Source organism: Ailuropoda melanoleuca, chromosome 16 (genome assembly GCF_002007445.2).
Source record: "Ailuropoda melanoleuca isolate Jingjing chromosome 16, ASM200744v2, whole genome shotgun sequence".
Taxonomy (NCBI): domain Eukaryota; kingdom Metazoa; phylum Chordata; class Mammalia; order Carnivora; family Ursidae; genus Ailuropoda; species Ailuropoda melanoleuca.
In genome coordinates, this window is record NC_048233.1 from 49,780,599 (window position 1) to 49,800,917 (window position 20,319).

The following is a 20,319-nucleotide window of genomic DNA, read 5'->3' on the forward strand; positions in this document are numbered from 1 at the left end:
AATTTAGTTCTTACTGAAAATTGGGGGCAGGGGTATTCTTATTCCTAGAATTTCCTTTATCCCTCTCCTCTTGAGTGCTAGTTGTACTCTAAGATTCTGGAAGAGGTTAACTAAGAGACTTCAAAGACAGCCAACTCTGTTGGTGCCAGAAAGCATACTAAAAAACCTGGCACTGGCCACTCCTGCCAGTCTCGCCAAACACAGGCAATGAATTGATGGCTGTGTCCCAATGCCCTGCCTATCTCATCCACCCCAACCTCCTTCACAGACACAACCCTTCAGATGCTAACACTTCCTTCCTAAAGTTCTCATTAGCCACTTTAGGTTAGAAAGCAAGGGCACTATCTAGGATCACACCGTGGAAATGAACTCTATCAAAATTGTCTGGAAGAGAGGAAGGAAGAAGCTAGAAATATTACACAGTTTTTGCTTATGTATCCACCAGCATAAATTCATTTATTCAGTTAAATTCTTAGCGATTTGTCACTTTAGATGGCAGAATGGACACGGTGCCTTGAGACTGACGTACAGAACAGGGAATTTCATTGACAGTTCTTTGGGAAGAAGCAGCTCAGAGCCCTATCCCCGAACACTATAAACAAGATGTCAGAGCCAAAACCTCTTTGGAGATCATCAAACTTCCCATTCTATTCATGAAGAAACTAATTCCTAGAAAGAAGTGACTTAGTAAAAGTCACCCAAAGTTTATTGTCAGAGCTAAACCTCCCAAACTGGGCTGCTATTAAACCATGCTGCCCAACAAGTATATCAAGTGAGATAAAAGAGAAAATGAGAGAGAGCCAAAAACAATGCTAGCCTATAGCCATCCCTCATGGCTGCCTTTGTCACCTTCCCCATCTTCTGCTGTAATTGTATCTAAATCCTAGGAAGGCTGAGTAAGGAAGCAACAAAGGGCCTCAAGCATTTGGGGAAATAGTGATCCTCCACTTGCTTCTCTCTCCTACAACATGATAAACACACTTAACTATGGAATGAATCTCACTGACCCCTTTGTGCTAACAAATGACTCAAATTGTTTTGCCTTGAAGAATAAAGAATGACTTACCTCAATATACGGAAAGAGCCCAAAAGTCCCTCGACGGATGAATGTATGGCATAGAATGGAATATTACTTAACCAACAAAAAGAATGAAATCTTGCCATTTGCAACAATGGGGACGGAATTAGAGGGTATTATGCTAAGTGAAATAAGTCAGTCAGAGAAAGACAAATACCATACGATTTCATTCATACATGGAATTTAAGAAACAAAATAGATGAACATAAGGAAAGAGAAGAAAAGTAAAATAAGACAAAAACAGAGAGGGAGGCAAACCATAGGAGACTCTTAATTATAGGAAACAAACAGGGTTGCTGGAGGGAAGGGGGGATGGGGTAACTGGGTCATGAGCATGAAGAAGGACACTTGAAGTAATGAGCACTGGGTGTTGTATGCAACTGATGAATCACTAAATTCTACCTGTGAAACTAATAATACAGTATGTTAATTAAATTGAATTTAAATCAAAAAAATGTTAAGAGATGGCTTAAGTCTGTCCCTCTCTCATATTAGAGCCTTGTGTAAATGTAACACCACTGTTTTCTGAACCTCAACGCTGATAAATCTGTAGCCCCACTCCCTGTCTTAGGTTTCCAGTGGTTGGCTACATTCTTCACAGGGATCCTGTCCCAGGAGAGTATTCCCTAGAAACCATGCTTTTCCTCTTTGACCTATCATAACCATATCCATCTCTCCCATTTACTTTTCTATTTCACTGGGGTCCAAAGTGAGCTCACACATCCTAAGAATACACTATAAATTTACTGATGTATATGTACTGCTTTAAAAGTAAGAAAAAATAATCCTTACTTAAATGTAAATACAAATTAACACCCTGGGTCTGTATGTCAAACATTAATGTGTCACATCCTGTGCTGGAGGAAAGAGAGGGGAGGGATTATGGATAATAATACCTAGTTTTTAACTAAAGTAACTTTGAACAAATGTTCAAATGGTTTAAGAAGACCCTTCCAAAGAGACTATATAGTTTGGATAATATGAATAATATAGGCCCTCATGACAATAATACTGAGACTAAACTAACACGTGTCTGTAGTTGTAGAGCCTTTAGTGGCCACGGTACAGGATATCTAGTATTACTAGCAGTGTACCTTATCCTGTTGTACTTTGACATACTAAATAATAAGAATATAAAGCCATTACAATCAGTAAGATATTTAGAAACCAAGCATAGAGATATAAATTTTTGTAATGGCTGAAATTTTTCCAATAATGTTTAAAATCATACAATATTCAATCCTTTATTTTACAAAATTTCACAAAACTTATGTTAAATGCTTAGAAACCTCTTCTGTAGTTCCTTAATTAGAAAAGACAAAAGGCCACACTATTAGAAAAGCACATGTTCTTCTTGCTGCTATTAAAATGGCTAAAACAATACACAGAAAACAAGACGGCAACAAATTTAAATAAACTCCCTTGCTAAAAAGTCAGAGCTGTCGCAGTGCATAGCTCTGGGTAACCATTTACCTAGAATGAAATGTGAACAACGTCCTCTAGGGTTATACGGTAAGCACTGCCATAGCGTTGGAAGTTGCATAGAAAACATGGCTGAAGATTTGAAAAAGAAACCTATGTCATGAAAACTAGGGATGTACTGTATGGTGACTAACATAATATAATTTAAAAAATATTATTAAAAAAAAAGAAAGAAACCTACATCATGTAGGATGCCTCTTTTTCAGATAAATGAATGCATACATTTTTAACATGCCTCAGTTTATGATATTTGATAGGCAACTTCTGAGTGAGTCATTACAATAAGTACCAAAGAAGACATAATCTCAAAAGTGTTACTTTTCTAAATAAAAATAATTTTTAGGGAAAACTGGTTAAGTGTAACCACTGGTGAAATGGTTACCCTAGCTGGACTAGAGGGGGAAAAAATAGGCTTAAGATGACAGAGACAGCACCATGGACTTCACTAACTATATCGTTCATAGCCAAGCAATTGGAACACAATGTTGAAGCCAAGTACTGCAATGATGATGCAATTACTTTTTTAAATAAGACCTGTAAAACATAGTAAAAGCTTTACAATGCTTTGAAATGAAATGGGAAGTAACCATGAGGATTGTTTGTACCACCCAGAGGTTCCACTGCTTATCTCATGGAAAAGTTTCTAAACTTAAGGATTAGGAACAAAACCAAAAACAAAACAAAACAAAAAATAAAACTAGTGTACCAAATGTGCTGACCTTTCATGTGAGGCAAGTAGCTGTGTGTGTTACCAAGTAGCTAACTAGCTAGCTAACCAGACACTTACATATATACAAACCATCAAACAAACTTAATCTGTCTCTTCAAAGTAAAGGTGACATTTTATCAAATGAGAAAGTGAATGCTTTTCAAAACAGATTTGTGCTATGAAAAAGTATTTTGAAAACGTATGTTTGAAAACGATTCCATCATAGTGTGATTTTGTTACCAAAAATTCTATGTCTACCATCTACAAAAACTCTCATCTGTTTTCAATTTTAAAATTGGCAACAGGGAATATTCTAACCTGTTTAATGATGTTCCAAAGAGTTTCAATGGGTTTTGAATCCATTTATTAAAAATATTAAAATTCTACGTCTTCAACTTCATTGCCAGAAACGACTGATTGCCATCAGGGAAGATTTTAACACATTTTTGCATATTTTGTGTATAAGATTAATAAATTAGTGACACAATTTAGTAAGTACAAGTAATGATGTACTTCTTCAATTTGGATCCATTTTTCTTTTTGAAGTATAAGTTTCAGCTATGGCAGCATTAAAACCATGTAGTAAAGTAAACTGAACTTAGAAACAAACTTATAAATCATTTCATCATGAAGTGTTAAACTGACTTTTTAAAATAACAAAGAATGTTAAATTATAGGGTTTGGGGGAACCACAGTTTTAAAATATTATTTATTTTATCTATAACTCTTTCTTTTTAATATCAATTTATGAATGTTTTATAGCACACATTAGCACACTAGCCCACATATAACATGCTCATAATCTGCTTATGATCTGCTCTATCCAAAAAGTTTGAAGACCTTTCTATCCTATCCTATTACAGAATTCTATTATAGTCAGAAGTTCTCCCAAATAAGCCTTAAAATTATCTTGCCGGAGGAATTCTTCCAGGCTCCCCCTTAGCAACAATACTCTCAGGTCACCCTTGGGCTATCCAAACCATCTAAGATCTCTATTTCTTTCTCTCTTTAAGCATCCTAAATTCTGCTCCTTTCACCTCAGCTACTGAAAATGCTACATTCACCGTAATCAAGCAGGGAAGATATTCAAACAAACATTATATTAATAATCAAACATTTATTTTTAAGATGCACTAGCAATATACTTATTTAACTTATTTAATGGAGGCTGTGAAACAATTTAGGATGATCAAATAATTTGATGCCCTCTTAGTAAATTTACTAAAATTATATTTGTGTTTTTATATTATATCAGATGTAAATTTGTTAAGTAAGCAAAACTAAAGAATATATAATCACAGCCTAAATAAAATTTAAAGGACATTGATTCAAATGTCCTATTTATTTGGCATATTAGTAATAGAAACTAGTGTACATGGACATCAAAAAGGAAGAAGAAAATAACCTAAAGATGTAAAAGTGGTGCAAGAAAATTCAGAAGAAAAAATTAGCATACAATATAGAGGGGTATACTTTTCCATATACTTTATTCAAATAGCTCTTGGTAACTCTAATGAGTTTTCCATGTGGACATAACAAAGAAATTAAACACAAAAATACACAACTAAGCCATGGCTAATTATGATAAGCTCTTTGGAAAAGGTCCCAAGGTGTCATAATTAAAAGCTGAGCTATTTTTCATTCTCTCCCAGCCATGGCATAAATAAGAATTAAGAGTGCCCAAGTTCACTAGTCCCACCTAATTTAGGCTGTTCTAGATATTCACCTCAGAGAAAATAAGCCTCTTACAAAATGCTATACAATTTAAATTCAGTGTACATGACCCTACCTTAGCATACCCGTGAATCACACAAACCTGTACAAAAATACAAGTGGAGGCCCTCTCTGGAACTCTTGTCTGCAAAAGTTTAAGGGGTCTAACCCAAGAAAAGCTGAAACTTTCTCTTAATAATGTCTTAGAATATTACATTAAAAATAAAAATTAAATATTACAATTTTAATTGTTCCAATATTTAAATTCTTCTTTAAACTTCAGTATATCTATTTTCAATTCGACCTTTATAGTGGGAAAGAACAATTTTCCTCCAGTGTGTATTTGGATCTTCAGACTCAAGAGTAATAAACGTTCCTGAGACTCGGCTAACTAATATGCTGTGTTCCAAGTTAGTTAAGCTTTGTTCAGTTGCTTTATGATTTCAATTTTTATTTTCTTTTTTGGGGGGGAGTTGCTTTTTATTAAAGAAAAGTTCTAAAGGAAAGTTCTTAAAAGCATCATAACTAATTTAATATGACTAACAGGATGTTTTTAAACTGTTCTATAGAATGTTTGTATCTTTTTTTCCTCCTTAGCTTCAGAGCCTTGCTTTTTAATGGAGAGATTTCATCATATTTTTCATGTCATGGATCAACACTGCAACTGTCCAGCATGCCAAAGCAGTGGTAAGGAAAATAATAGGTTAGGCCATTAGAAACTAGAGCCATAAGTTCTCCAGCCTATGTGACCACCAAGCCCTTTTCAGAAAGTGATTATGTCACAGTCATATAAGCTGCAAAACCTCAATAGGTGTATTTAATTTGAAGAAACAAGTCATTAAACACCAGAAAACGTCTAAGCCAAAAACAGCAAAGAAGGCTTGTGGACTCAGAGAAAAAGTATTCAAAAAGTCATCGGAACATAAGATCCCAGACTACAAAACTGAAGAGGGTGGATTTAGCATCCCTATTTGAGAGTGATCAAAAGTGGAGAGGGGCAGTTGTTGTTACTACTGCTTTTGCTACTGTTTCGCTATATCATTGTGAAATAATAATTTCAATTTCTTCCAAAAATTTTGACTCACTCTAAGGGCTATTTTATGTTCATATTATCCCTCAATAAAAAAGAAGTTAGGAACATGCCAACTCTATAGTTAGAAATGCTTAATTACAAATATGAGGCCCAAAGACCTGTAACAAATAAAGGAAATTCAGAAAGAACACACAGATCTAAAAACTTCCAGGTATTGGCCTTTTTCTAAGACATGTTTGCCAACTAAAAAAAAAATTTTATACTGCAAGATATAAGATTGTATTAACTCATAGTACTGATCACCCATTCGTATATTAATAAGCCACTTACTTTTATACTTAGTTGAAGTATTCGAAGAAAAGCAGTAATCTGAAAAATTCCTCTGTACCTTAAAATGTACTCACAATGTCCTTGACCACAAAACTGAGCTAAGAGAAGTGTAGCAGTTAAGCTGCTGGCCTATGGCCACATCACATGCATGATCAGACATGGCCTTTCTAGGAGTCACAAAGACACAAATATGAGACTTTTCAATATCAGAACTATAGAATAGTCAATAATGGTATCAAATATTTCCCACATGTCCAATGATCCTCAAGATGTTACGTCTAATAACCTATTCTTAATCATCCTTCAAGTCACAGGTCAAAGGCCACCTCCTACTAGAAGCTGTCCTTTACATAAGTACTTCTGCTGTTATACCTATCTCCATTATAACAACTAGCACGCTGCATAGAATCACCTATATTCATACCTCCTCACTGAATTTTCATCTTTGAAATCATGTAATCAAGTGATTCCCACCTTTTCCCAGCCAACGATCCTTTCATTAATCTTCCCTGATGAACCCCATTTTTTGAAAGTTGCTTATAAAACTAGCCACACTTACCAAGTAAATCATTCTCTAATTTTTACTAATCAGAATATATAACTGATATCTAGTGTTTCTGATCAGCAAAATATTTTTCATTTATACATTGGTATATGGGAAATGCAGCATTGGTTTGGCTCTGGAAATAAGTATGAAGATAAAATAAATGAACATTGACATTATATAGAAGAGACTGGGAGGGGGGGAAAGGAGGGCCAAAAAAGCCAGCCCTAATTTATGACATACAAGCTTTGTTTGTAGTGAATAATACCCTGAAGCAAAACCCAATGGAAACATTTATTCATATCAGGTAGGAAGTTAGACAGTATATCTGGTAAGGTTATCTACCCTGCATGCCTTTTACTGAAAGAGGCAATGAATCAGAAAGCACTTTGAAAACTGAGCTCTACAAAATGTTAAGAGAATTAAAAATTAGCCTTTTCATGCCAAAGTTCTACTGACCACCTAATAATTGTCAAGTAACCCTAATACCATTGTCCAGTATCTTCAAATTGAATCTTCTCAACAACCCTATCATCTGGTAAATTCTATCACAATCCCATTTTAAAAATTAGGAAATTGAGACTTGAAGAGGTTGCATAACTTTTCCAAGGTCATACAATTAGTTTAGGAAATAAGACTCCAAAGGAAAGATTCAAGAAATAAAAATTCAAAGTTTAATATTGGTTTTCTCACACACAGGTCTATCATTCAAATGAAGAATATAAGTTTCCATTTTTTTCTTTAAATGAAACCAAAAGAAAGCAGATTAAGATGTGTATATTTGACACAAATAACTTCCTGGTGTTAATCACTGAAGTACATAAACAAAGGAGATTATAAAATCTCATTCTTTGCAGGCTTTCAAAATAAAGAGAACTTCTTAACTGATCAGAATGGTGATGAATACACCCTTGGAGGATGCAGGGTGACAGATGAAATGATTTTGAAAGATCATTAGATCAAAATCTAATCTTAGAGTCCTTAGAATTGGAATTTTCTCAAATTTGAGAACTAGACATCCAAACTCTGCATTTATCCCAAGGCTCCAGATTACTAATGAATTCTCCTTTCTAGGAAAGAAGGGAAGGAACACATAACCTCTCTATTTCATATAAGAGTAAAAGAAACAGACTATGTAATTCACCAAAGATTTCATAGCAAGTGTGTAGGGAAGCTGAAATGGGAAGCCCGATCTGTATAATGATAAGCACAGTACCACTTCAACAGTAATTTCAGCAGGTATTAAATATTTATTTTATACCAAGCCCTGAGCTTAGTGCTTTACATTCATTTATCTCATTTAAACCTCACAATAATCCTATGATGTAGATATTATCATTACTCCCATTTTAGAGATGAAGAAATGGAGGGTTAGGGATTACATCATGGATATATCGGGGCAGGTAGGGTGGCTGACTTCTAAATAGAAGAGGTTCAATGCCCATGGAGATAGCTAGAGATTATTTCTAAGAAAATAACAACACTGCTGGTCTTTGATATTCTTTTCCAAGAAAGAATGATGAGGGGCGCCTGGGTGGCATAGCGGCTAAGCGTCTGCCTTTGGCTCAGGGCGTGATCCCAGCGTTATGGGATCGAGCCCCACATCAGGCTCCTCTGCTATGAGCCTGCTTCTTCCTCTCCCACTTCCCCTGCTTGTGTTCCCTCTCTCGTTAGCTGTCTCTATCTCTGTCAAATAAACAAATAAAATCTTTTTTAAAAGATTTTAAAAAAAGAAAGAATGATGAATTATTCTCTCCTAGTTAGGAACATTCTTCTCCAGATCTACCAATGACCTGCTTAGCACCATGACAACTGCAGCTAAGTTTCCCCACCTACCAAATATCAAAAATCTTTAATAGAAAGGAAAATCCTTAAAAAATAAACTTGTGACTTCAAAAATGCCCTTCAGGGTGCCTAGAACTTAGTAAGTGCTCAATCATGTTACCCAATGATCTGTTTCTAAAGTATGAAAGGAAACATTTGCAACCATGTCTCAGAATGAGTTCCACTTGAAATCTATGCTCATTATTAAAAAAAAAAAAAAGAAAAGAAAAGAAAGAAATAAAAGAAAAAACCTGTTACATTTTCTTTTTTTCACATATTGTGCTTGTGTATTCGTGGAAAGTAAAGCATCTTTAATTTTCTTTGTCTACTTTTAAAGAACTACTTTTCAAAGAAGAGAAGAGATTGTGCTCAGTGAAGTCAAAATCACAAATAGCACTAAAGTCCCTTTTTGCATTTGAATGGATATATTAAAGATAGACAATTCAATTCATCTCTTTAAGATGCCTAGAAACAACAAATTATTGAAGGCAGTAGGGATAATAGATCATGTAAAGGGTTATCTTGTGAGATTTTTAGAGAAGAAAGAGATCAAGGGAGAACTTGAAATGAGAGAATATAGAATATTTGCTTAGATGCTAATATGCATATCACATAATGTACTTTGAATTTACCTTATATTTATTAAGCTTATTTATACAAGTCATCACCGAAAAGCATCAAATCAATATACTTAAGTAATTTTGATTCAAGATAGTTTAAAACACAAAAACTGTTAAAGAATTTCATAATATCACATTAGGCTTCTTCAGAACATGGTGCTTCAATCCAAAGAAATCTTTAAAAAGCTTTATAAACCAGGGGAGCTTAGTAAATAAAATATACCAGTGAATTCCTTGCTATATGTGCCAGAGTAGAATGTTCGTAGAGAAAAATAGGGAAATAGAAAATCTAGAAAATTACAGAGCAGCAAATTCAAGCTAGTTACCAAAGATGCAAAATGTTCTGAAATATATACAACAGTGGACTACCAATTGTTGGATTTTTCTAATTTCACTATTCAGTCCCCAAATAATTACAGGTTAAGATACTAACCCAGTTCTTTATAAATAAAGCCAAACAACACCCTATAAATGCAAAAAGATAACTCTCTAGATAAATATAAAGATCTCTATAGCTTCAAATGATTGTTTTTCAGTTGCAGTAGTACAAAAGAGAACGCCACCACACATTTTCATACCATTACAAGGTAAAGAAGAACATTTCAGAATTCTTTAAACATTTTGAAAAGGAGTTTTCCCAATATTATATACTGGGCAGGTTAGGGAGGATTACTAAACATATCAGTATTATAAAGTAGAAATAACTGGACATTTGAATTTTAAATGTGTTCTATTAGTTTATAATAGATGACAGCATCTACAATTAACCTCAGAAAATAATTCACATCATTCCTAAGGATGAAAGTTTTTTGAGTGAATAGTAAAATATGAGTAATACATAAGGGGTCTTAAAGGAGCAAGAAGAGATTCTGAATATAAACAAGGCATCATTCTGGTAAAAGGAAATACAAACAACTAGAATAAAAATAGTTGATGCACAAAAGCCATAATGAGGGGGTAGCTCAAAAAATAACTTCTACTTTGAATGGTTTGGATGAAATACAAATTATCTACAGAAAAGTGTGGACTGGCATAAATGTTTGTACAAAATTATAAGTGTATTTCAAGAAGTATGCAAGAGGCAACCGCCTGCATGATGCACAAGGTCCCGGCAATGCTCTGCTTAAGTGCTAGTGCACAGAGTCCAAACCACTGCATTTTAATTACCATGCAGCCTCAGATATATTGCCTTTGATATGGAAATGTTCTTGTTCTCTCATCTTCACATATGGTCTCATGCACAGAAATCTTTATCTGATTCATAAAAAATAAACTAGAATCCAATCTCAACACCTGACCTCAGTGCTTAGAAGTTTTTTACTAAGCATGGTGTCACTATAAAAAGAATGGCTAATATTGGTGTAAAGTTGGATATTTTGAGCAACGATATGAAGAATTTACAGTTAAGAACTGAATTGATGCTGCTTCTCTGAGGTTTTAGGATTTCATGTTCCCTTTTTTGAGACTACCACAGATTTGAGGAAAAACAGACCAGTACCCTTTTTTGGAGGTGAGAGAGTCTGTAGTAGATTTAAATGATATTCCATCTTACAACCTCCACCCACATTCTTCAATTGATATTTTTGTCCAAATTATAACAATGGATATTTAAAACTTGAAAAGCTCTATAAAAAGCCATGACACAACTTTAAAATTATTTCCAGTTTGACCAAATGTCTAAACAAAATAATAACCTAAAAAGCTTTTACCCTCTTCCACAGAACAAGGAAAATAAAAACACTCTTCCTATAAATGGATAAAAAATATATGAAAGGATGATGAAAGTTTCTGATATAACTCTTATCAAAACAGTTAGTTCTCAGATCACAGTTGAAGAATATCAGGCAGAAAGGATATGCTATATATTTAAAATGCACTTACATCTAATAAAAATTGCTTTTCATAGGCTATACCGGAGTGCCAGCTTTTTTTTTTTAACTTGAGTATGCTGAGATTCATAATATAATCTAATCAGTAGAAAATGTGTAGTTAGGATAAAAACAGAATGTTCAATATATCATTTTCTTTTTTAGGAAAAAATATAATAGGAGAGAGCCATATTTCTTAAACAATAAGTAATTCAAATGCAAAGACAGTCCATTTCTTCCTCTAAAAGGCAATGAATATTTGTTTACTTATTAGCAGATTTCTAAAATAAAATTTGTTCTCACATACCCACATAACTTGATCATTCTGAAATAATCTAGATTGATTTTATAAAAAAACAGGAATATGACCCACCTAACTTCATGATAGCAGATAATACGTCCCATCTGCGAATCATCTTGCTCTATGTTATCTGTGTTTTATCATTTCTAGTACCTGTCTGTGCCTGATATGGTACTCTCAGACACATTAGCTGGATGGAATGTTTCACTTGACTTCAAAAACATCAATTGATATATATGCACCCCAAACTATATTTAAACAAATAGCTCTTAGATCAATCAAAGTTTTAGTTGTACTGTACTACTCTTTTATATAACGCTGTTTGTAAATAGTGAAAAAGTATATATGAATTGTCTCACAAGAGAATTATTTTAAACTTAGATATATAATCTAAGAAAACTGAAAAGTACAGGAAATACTGAAAGGGTTAAAGCCAATGTATATTAAAGCTTGTTAAAAGGAAAATTCATTTATTCTAGTACCTATTATACTAATTGAAAGGGAATTATTTAAAACATCACTAATTTCTTCAATATAAGATGTGTAGCAATTTCATCAGGGGCCACCACCCAATAATTCCTAAAAGTCAAATAGAAACAGACATAAAATCTCAATAATGACACCAAAATATATCATATATGTATTTAAAGTAATACACTTTAAGACCCTATAAAAGAAAGATTTGCTAAGTATGTTAACATATTTTAAATGTATGCTTTTCCCTTACTTAAAAAAAAATCTGTTTTCTGCTACTAAAGAAAAAATATCCAACAGACAGTATGATATTCCTACTCAATGTTACCTCTTCTAGGTATTCAGTTAGTGAATTCATTATAGAATAGAATCAGCTGAAGGTATAGATATTGATACTGCTTTATTATTTAATATATTTTACACTTATTTTTATAGTATAATGTTGAGTGTTGCAGTTACACAATATACTATTGTAGGAGTTTGTATCATGTTCCATAATAATAATCTTATAAATATTTTTGCTTTTTAAAAAATACATATACTCTAAGAGAAAGTTCCTTTTCATCACTTCCCAAACAAAAACTAAAAACAACAATAAACAGGATAAATCATAAATAAAAAACCATCTAGTTTTGCCATTATAAGTAAAGGAACATGGTGGGAGAGCAGAGAAGAAAGGAGGTGTTGGTGGTACATGAGAAAAGTGACCGGGGATGTCAGTTTGCCTAAGGAATTAATGACCTACCACTTGTCCGGATACTGGTTTCTTACTGCCTTTGGTCATAAACTAGATCTAATATGTGCGGTGCATACTTGCTTGCTTTCAGAGTCTGAAGGATTTTTTTTTTTTTGGTTGTTTGTTGTTGTTCTTGGTCTTGTTGTCATTTTAGAATAGGAATAATCCCTCTTTATTTATGAGGTTTTCAAAAATGTAGGAGAAACAAATCTACATGTCATTTGGCCTACTATCCATGTGCTCACATGTGTGCATTCAGGAAGATATTCTCAAAAGTGTATAGATAATTCATTTATGATCTGGTAGAGTTTTTAAAAATTCAGTCATAAGTTTTCCTCTACTACAAGAAAATGAAATACTTCACTGGTTCAATAAAGAGCAAATGCAAATAAATAAACTGTGTCCCCCACCTCCCACCAGACAGGTGTACTCTTGCTGCCATAGGAAAGCTAACACTATCCCACTAAACTTGTGGAAGATTTAGGATGTTTGCTTGTTTGTTTTACAATAAAGAGAATCTTCTAGTAGGTATCAGGCATAACTGAGTGGCCTAGGAACAAGGGGAGGAGGGAGACTGGTGAAAGTACCTAATGCTGAGAGTTGAATTCCATGGTTACTGCACAGGGTGAAAGAGGGAAAGTCATGTTCATGGCTATAGAAATCTGGTCTCCACCAGAGAGTGCAGGCTAAAGCTGACCTGAGGCTGGGATCTGGGAAGCTAGGTAGGAAGTTCAAGCACCATTCTGGGTACGAGAATACAAGGCACTGCTCCTACGAACTCCAGGCTGAACAACAGTGATATACAGGAAGAGACTGCAGATCTTTCCAAGCTTGCCCCCACAGTGAACACTAGCAGCCCCAAGCGGCTAGGCCTGAAGGGGGAAAAGAGAAGCTGCAATCAGGGCACAGAAATTCTCAGACCTCTAGCTCAGGGGTAGGAGGGAGCACACAGACAGGTGAACAGTCCAAACTAGAAGCCTAAAGCCCCTACCCAAGCCAAGATACAATATCAAGCCAGGGCTGGTCCTACTGGATTAGTGCAGATAGAGGGGCACTAGCAGACCTTCCCCATGGAAGGGTTATGGAAAAGACATATACTGCCAGATTTTACTCTGCATCTCCTTTCCTCATTCAGTCTGTAGCCTGCTGCTGCTGTCCCATTTACCCCTCTAACCAGCAGTTCCCCCTCAGCCGAAAAATAGAGGAAACAGGAAGAGATGGGGGAGAAAAAGAGAGAGGAGAGAAATCAAAGACAAGACTACATTGGCACAGTCTTCCCTGGTGCCAGGGCCTTTCAGGGCTGTCCTGGTAGGTTCGGCCTTCCCTCAGGAATCCTGTAGCCCCGAACAGATTTGAGCGGACCAGGTCCGCCAAGCCCGTGCCTATGGTCCTCGGGGATGAGGTGCTGAGTGGGCAAGCTAATTATACATGTGGCATTTGGGCAGCCGACCGTCCAGTGACACCTTACCTTATGAGGAAACGTCAACCCCAGCAACTGTTCAAAACAAAATGCCATCGCGGGATCAGCTTCGCCGGCTCTTGGCCGGTTCAGGATTGCTTTTCCCACAGCCTCTCGCACTTAGTGCAAGAATGTGCCCTGGGGAGGCCAGCTGTGGGCGGGCGGACCAGCCAGGGTGGGGGGGACAGGCGGGGCGGTCCTTGCCAGGTGTCCGTCCTGTCCCCCCTCTCCATGGACCAGCTTGCAGACCCGACCACTTAACCTTTTTATTCACCAAACCCACCTCCTAGAAATAGACTGGGCGGGGCTGTATCTGTTCTCCTTGGGACCCGGGGAAAAACCTGGGCATGTGACTATAAAGGGCAGAAGACAGGAGACCCTGGGGAGGCGGGGGAGAAGGGAACTCTTGCATCCCGACTCCACTGGGCTGTTGTCTGGGCCACCCCGCCAGGGCCAAAAGCCTGGCTGGGGAGTGAGCGCCCGGGTCCAGCGCCCCGGACAGGGACGTCATCCGAGCGCCCCATTGACAGTGCAGCGGGAGGTCCCGAGCCCAGCCCAGTTCGCCGCAGCCACGGCTTCGGGCCATGTCGAGACCTAAACTTCAAGCACGGCCCTCGGAGGAGGTCACACACACAGAAGTAGCCAGGGACAGCCCATCTCGCTAACAGCCCAGCCCCACCAGCACAGTCGAAGACTTATTTTTAGTCCCCAAATAGGGGCAGCATTCAATATCTGGTAATTCATACAAACAAACCTTTTCAAACTTGGTCAGCCTAAGAGAGCTTAAATAAAACTGAAAACACGCAGGCAACAACCACCTTTTATCTGCTCGGAACACACCAATTCTCTTTTTATCTGAAAGCTCCGCCGAGCGCCGGGGAAACGGAGCTAATCTAGCCTCCGCAGCCGTGGGCCGCTCCTCTTGGAGCCGGAGCTCGAGCCCAGCAGCCTTTGCATAAGCCCCTTCCCTTCTCTGACGGGCCCTTTAAGGGAGAAGGAAGAAAGCAGCTCCCCCGGGAGCAACCAGGCTAGGGCTGGACCCCAGGCGGGTGGCAGCACCGCCCTCGGGCCTGGGCCGAGCCCCAGAGCAGCAGATCTCGGCCGGTCCGCGGGGAGGACTGCGAGCGGCAGGGCCCGGGCAGGGCGCCGAGGAGGACGGAGAGCCCCGGCGTGGCTCAGGGACTCGGGGTGGGAGACCGCGGGGCGGGGAAGGTACGCGCCGGCGACCGTGCGCCGGGCCCGCGGACTCCGAAGCCAAGCCCGCACCGGGCAGGGCTGGGCGGCCCCTCACACACGCCCCCGCCGGCCCAGCACCACTGCCCTTGCGTCCCGAGCAAAGAGGACCACAGATTAGCACTTGGGTTTCGGATTGTCTTGGAGTTCGGTTTGTTTATTCCTAAAAAGATCATAAAAAGTCACGTCCAAAAATGGGGGGAGGGGGAGGAAGGGTGAGAGCGGAGAGAACTGGAGGCGACTCGCGCAGGGTCCCGAGAAAGTTGCGGCGGAGCGGTTGTGGGGTGAGGGTGGGAGAAGGGAGCGGCCGGGTTTTCTAGCGACCCGGGTTTTCTTTATGAACTCCTCGCGCTAAACTTCACCCCGTAGGAGAGCGCCGCGGAGATCCTCGACTCTCGCCCTCCCTCGGCCAGCGTCAACCCCACAAATAGCCAAAGTTTCCAAACCAAAATGGGGGTGGGGGGGAGCGTTAAGAAACCCAGAGACCCAGCTGGTCCTCCCGACCTCCCGCACCCCGACCGAGCCTGGCTAACACTGAAGCGCTCCGGAAAACTGCGGCGTCGCAGTCAGTCACACGGCGAATCAACACAACACTTTTCAAGAAAACAAAATATTCGCTGGGAAACTTACTTTGCATTTAGTCTCTATTCTTTGGGGGGATGCGGTTTAAGTCGGCTTGTAAAGGAAAGCTCGTTTTGTCCAGGTTGGATATTGTCTACTTATGGATCAGCCCTTGGGTGAGGGTTTATTTTAATTTATGGCTTATGCATTCTTTTAAGGTCGATTTACATGACCTCCGGCTACAACTAAGACAGCCGAGGAGGGCACTCCAGTCGTCAGTCGGCCAAACCCACAATTAAAACAGCCCTCCCCCTAGTCTTGGTGTGACTAGGACTCTCCCGGAGTAGGCTGGTCGCCTTTTTCTTTTTTTTCTCTCTCCCTCTTCTTTCTTTACTTCTCCCTTTTTTCTTTCCTTATTTCTTTCTTTCCTTTTTTATGTTTTTCTTTTTTAATATCATGAAATAAGATGTGATAGCAGTTTGAAAGTTTCAGTATAACTTTCTCTAAACCCAAGCTTGAAGCGATAACGAGAAATAACAGCGCTCACAAAGCCCTCAAGGATGCTGCCCTCTGGTGGGCACAGAGGGCATTACCACCCAGCGGTCCCATCTGCACCCTCAGAGCACACACGCATTTGCTTACACAGAAAAAGGGGGGGAGGGAGGGAGAGAGAACTACACACGCAGGCACATAAGCTTCCTCTATCACACAGTTGCGCAAACTTCAATGAAATACCTACCTCAAACTTCACGGACACTTACAAATTCATTCTCTAAGCCACCTGACTTCTTTTTCGTATCATTCCCAGTTACATAGATTAGAATATCTATACAGGGAGGCGGAGTAGGAGGAATAAGGTGGGCCGAGAGGGCGGACAGATTTCCGGACGAATACTTAGGATGGCGATAACAGCTTTCTGTTGTCAAAGGTTGCGTTGTCTGTCTGTCTCTCCCCTGCCCTTTTTGCCTTAGTGTCCTACGCACAGTTATCTACAGCTACAACATGTGTTTTCTCGGAGTGGATTTTGGGGGTGGGGGGGTGGCAAGAAAACCAGAAGCCCGCCACGCAGATCTGTCACCGCCTCCGGAACAAGGCACAACTCTCCGAGAGGGGGACGCATCCTGGGGATCCGCGCGTCCACCAGCGAGCGGCAGACGCTCGGGCCCCTTTCTCAGCCTCTACTCCCCCCTCTGCGTCGGCCCCGCGGAGCGCCCTCCTCCCGCTCCTCCTCCCCTCTCCCCTCCCCAGCCAAGTACGGAAACCCGCCCGGGCTGGGCAGCCGCCGCTCCGGCAACCCGCGCCCTCCTCGCAGGGCTCCGCGCGCTCAGCTCTCGTCCCTCCGCCTGCCCTACCCCAGCCCCTCAGTCCCAGCACAGGGAGACTAAACCCGAAGCGGCCCGGAAGGGCAGAAGCGGAAGGCACTGAGTGCCGGCGGCCCGGCCCGGGGTGCCTGCCCCCTGCCCCCTCCTACTCCCCAACAGGTAGCTCACAAACGGGCCGCGCGCTCACGCTCTGCCTCCCTCGCTCTCTAGATCGCTCGCTCCGTCCCGGTTACCTGGGCGGGCTCCAGGATGGTACCGCACGGGAGGGCTCCTTGTGCGCTGCGCCGCGGGAGTAAATGGCATTAAAGAAAAAGGGAAAGATACAAATAAAAAAAAAATTAAGGAAGGGGAGTCGATGCTAGGTCAATTAGCACAGCCCGGGGAGCAAGGGAGCAGAACCCCCCAGCGCCGCGGCCGGCACAGCCCGTTAACTCAAGTCTGCGGGGGTGTCCCGCCCCGGGCGGGGGGGAGCGCTGACCGGCAGAAGTTTGCCGCCGGGGTGCCAGGAGGTGCGCGCAGAGCGGGGTGACTAGGGGCTTCCCCCTTGAAACAAGTGAAGGCGATGGTTAGTGCTGTCAATCTTGGCAATCAGTGTGAGCGGCCATGTCGTAAGTATTCAAAGCATTTCCCGTCGTGCAACATCAGAAAGTGAGTGGCCAGGGCATTGATCTGAGCGAGGGAGAGGAGGCAGGGCTCCCCTCCCAGACAACACAGGCAAGATGAGACAAGAGGCGAGGGAGGCAGCGAGCCAGGCAGGGAAGCTGGGAGGGAGGGGGAGGGCCAGAGGAAGAAGAAGGAGGGAAGAGCGGGAGGCAAAGGCAAGAGAGAACCGGAGAGAGAGGGCAGAGATCGGCGTGAGGGGAGGTCGAAATTGGAGAAAGCGCCTGGGAAGAAAGAGTGAGGCAACTACTGGGAGAGAATTGGAAGGGGACAAAGAAGAGAGTTGGGGTCAGAGGAGAATGGGGACAAGTATTAGGTGGGAGAGAGACTGGGTGAGGAGTAAAGGACCAAAGGAGTACTATTAAGGCTGAGGCTGCTGGGAGGAGGAGTCAAGAAGAAGGGGAACTGCAGTGGGGCAAAGGTAGACAACTGCAGAGAAAGAAAGCAAATGGAGAAGAGGAGAAGGAAAGTGGGAGAGGAAAATGTAGGGGTGGTAATTTGTGTTTTGAAAAAGTTATGTGACAGCGGAGGAAGGGGCTGAATATTAACAAGTACTGAGCTATAGAGGTGGACCCCAGAAGTGAGTCACAGTAGATACAGAGAGAAAGGGAAGGACCAGGGCTGAAGCAGACCAGGAAGAGGGAAAGATGGGTGAATATGAGGATGAATAATGAGAAGGATGAAAGAAAATGAAAAAGGAAGTGGTCAAAGAGAGTTTTAAAAAGAGATGCAGGAACCAGAAACAATGAAAACACACCAGTTAGTAGGATCTCAGTAAATGGGGGAAGAGAAATTTATTTTAAAAGGAGGAGGAGGAGGGCTTGAAAGAAAAGAAGAAAAAGCAATTGACATAAGAGATCCTTAATATATGTAGGTGGCATGGTCTGGAGACCATGTAATTATGGAGTTTATGGGTTAAAATGATTAGAAATAACAAGACATGTACAAACTACCAAAGAAAAATTATACCTTTACAACAATAAATAAAATAACTCCATATTTATTATATAGATAAGTTTGTGTTACGTGAAATTGGGTGAGTGATACATATGTATTACCTCAACTTTGTAGAGGAAAAGATTTAGAGGTACAATTTCAAGAGCGGTGGCTTGGAAGTTGTAGAAGAGGAAAAGAGTTTCTGTCACCCTGAACAGCATGTGAAAATGCATGTCAGATGTAGGAAATTATATTAATAAAAGGCACCCCAAAAAAACCCACATAAATTAGAGATTCTCTTTGATGCATGTGATTTTCAAAGGTACAGAATGGCCTAAAGGGGCAGAGACCTGGAACTTTATCTTAGTGCACACAAGCTGAAGGACCGAGAGGGGAGGGAATAATCTTGGTGTCACGTAGTAGAGATGCAGAGTAAAAGAGATAGATGAGAAAACCAGCTCTGACAGCAGCAGACACAGAGCTCACTCGAGGCAGTACGCACCAGGTGATGTTGGCCTGCCTTAACTCAGGCCCCAAAAGTAGACTAGATTTCAGAAACTGAGGTCAGTGGCAAATCAAAATTACATCAAGATTAAAAGCTGAAAGAGAGGTTCTGACACACCTACATAACTACTGCAGACATTTGTGGAGGAAAAATCCTTACTATGTAGAAACTGATATGAGATGGCCACTTTGGGACACTTCATAAACAGGGACTTTGTTTAAGAAAATATGGACCAGGAGAGATGGGACAGGAATTATGACTAAGAAACTTCCTACAGATTAAGTAATAAAAATGATAAAGGGGAGAAAGCCTCACCTTTGTTGCATTCACTTTAAAAGAAATGGAGAGAGTAAGCAAGGACAGAAGATGGAACAAGCTGATATGTCAGTCATATATTGGCTTCTTAAAGTATATCTTATGTTTGGTTTCATATGAACTCCAGACAAGAGAGGAAAAAGAAACAAGGATGGGGATGAGCATCTCGGATTAGTAGGGCAGAAGGAATAGCCAGATGCTTTTACCCCAATAGGAAAGAAGATGCTTGAGATTTGGGAGTTCAGGGACTATAAGTTAAAAATGACTTGATGACTGTGGGCTGAGAAGACTACTAGTTCCCAACAAGAAATCTTGTGTTCCCATAGCCCACAGCGACTTCCAGAACTAGAAAGTCTACCCCCAGGAGCCAGAGCCTAGAGGCCATTAAAGAGAATGCCTGGCACCTTGCAGCCAGTTCCTCCCACCCTGGGGTTCCCAGAACTACCAGGCATGCCCCTTGACCTCCGAGGCCCAAGGGACAAACCCAGACCAGTGTTTCTAGCCCAGGCATGGGCCAAATCTTTTCTAGGGTTTGTTTTTGGTTTTGGTTTTGTAAATGAGAGAAGCCAGGCCCAGCGCTGGGTTCCAGAGTCTCACAATCGTCAGCCGCCTGCCC

The 20,319-nt window shown here is 40.3% G+C and overlaps 1 protein-coding gene across 16 annotated transcripts in view; it reads right to left on the reverse strand.

Moving 5' to 3' along the window:
• The window catches only part of SOX6 (SRY-box transcription factor 6), a 583,500-nt gene that overhangs the window by 560,360 nt on the left and 2,821 nt on the right, over positions 1 to 20,319 (reverse strand). For 3 of the 16 annotated variants that reach the window (XM_034646128.1, XM_034646121.1, XM_034646127.1), the window contains exon 1: positions 17,521 to 18,288. The exons of 1 other annotated variant lie outside the window; for it this stretch is intronic. The gene's annotated coding sequence lies outside the window, so the exon portion shown is untranslated. Of the gene's footprint in view, positions 1 to 14,180; positions 14,856 to 16,034; positions 16,612 to 16,704; positions 17,140 to 17,520; positions 18,289 to 20,319 lie in introns of those variants that run through there. 12 more of the 16 variants (XM_034646125.1, XM_034646112.1, XM_034646110.1 and 9 more) reach the window with 6 other exon arrangements.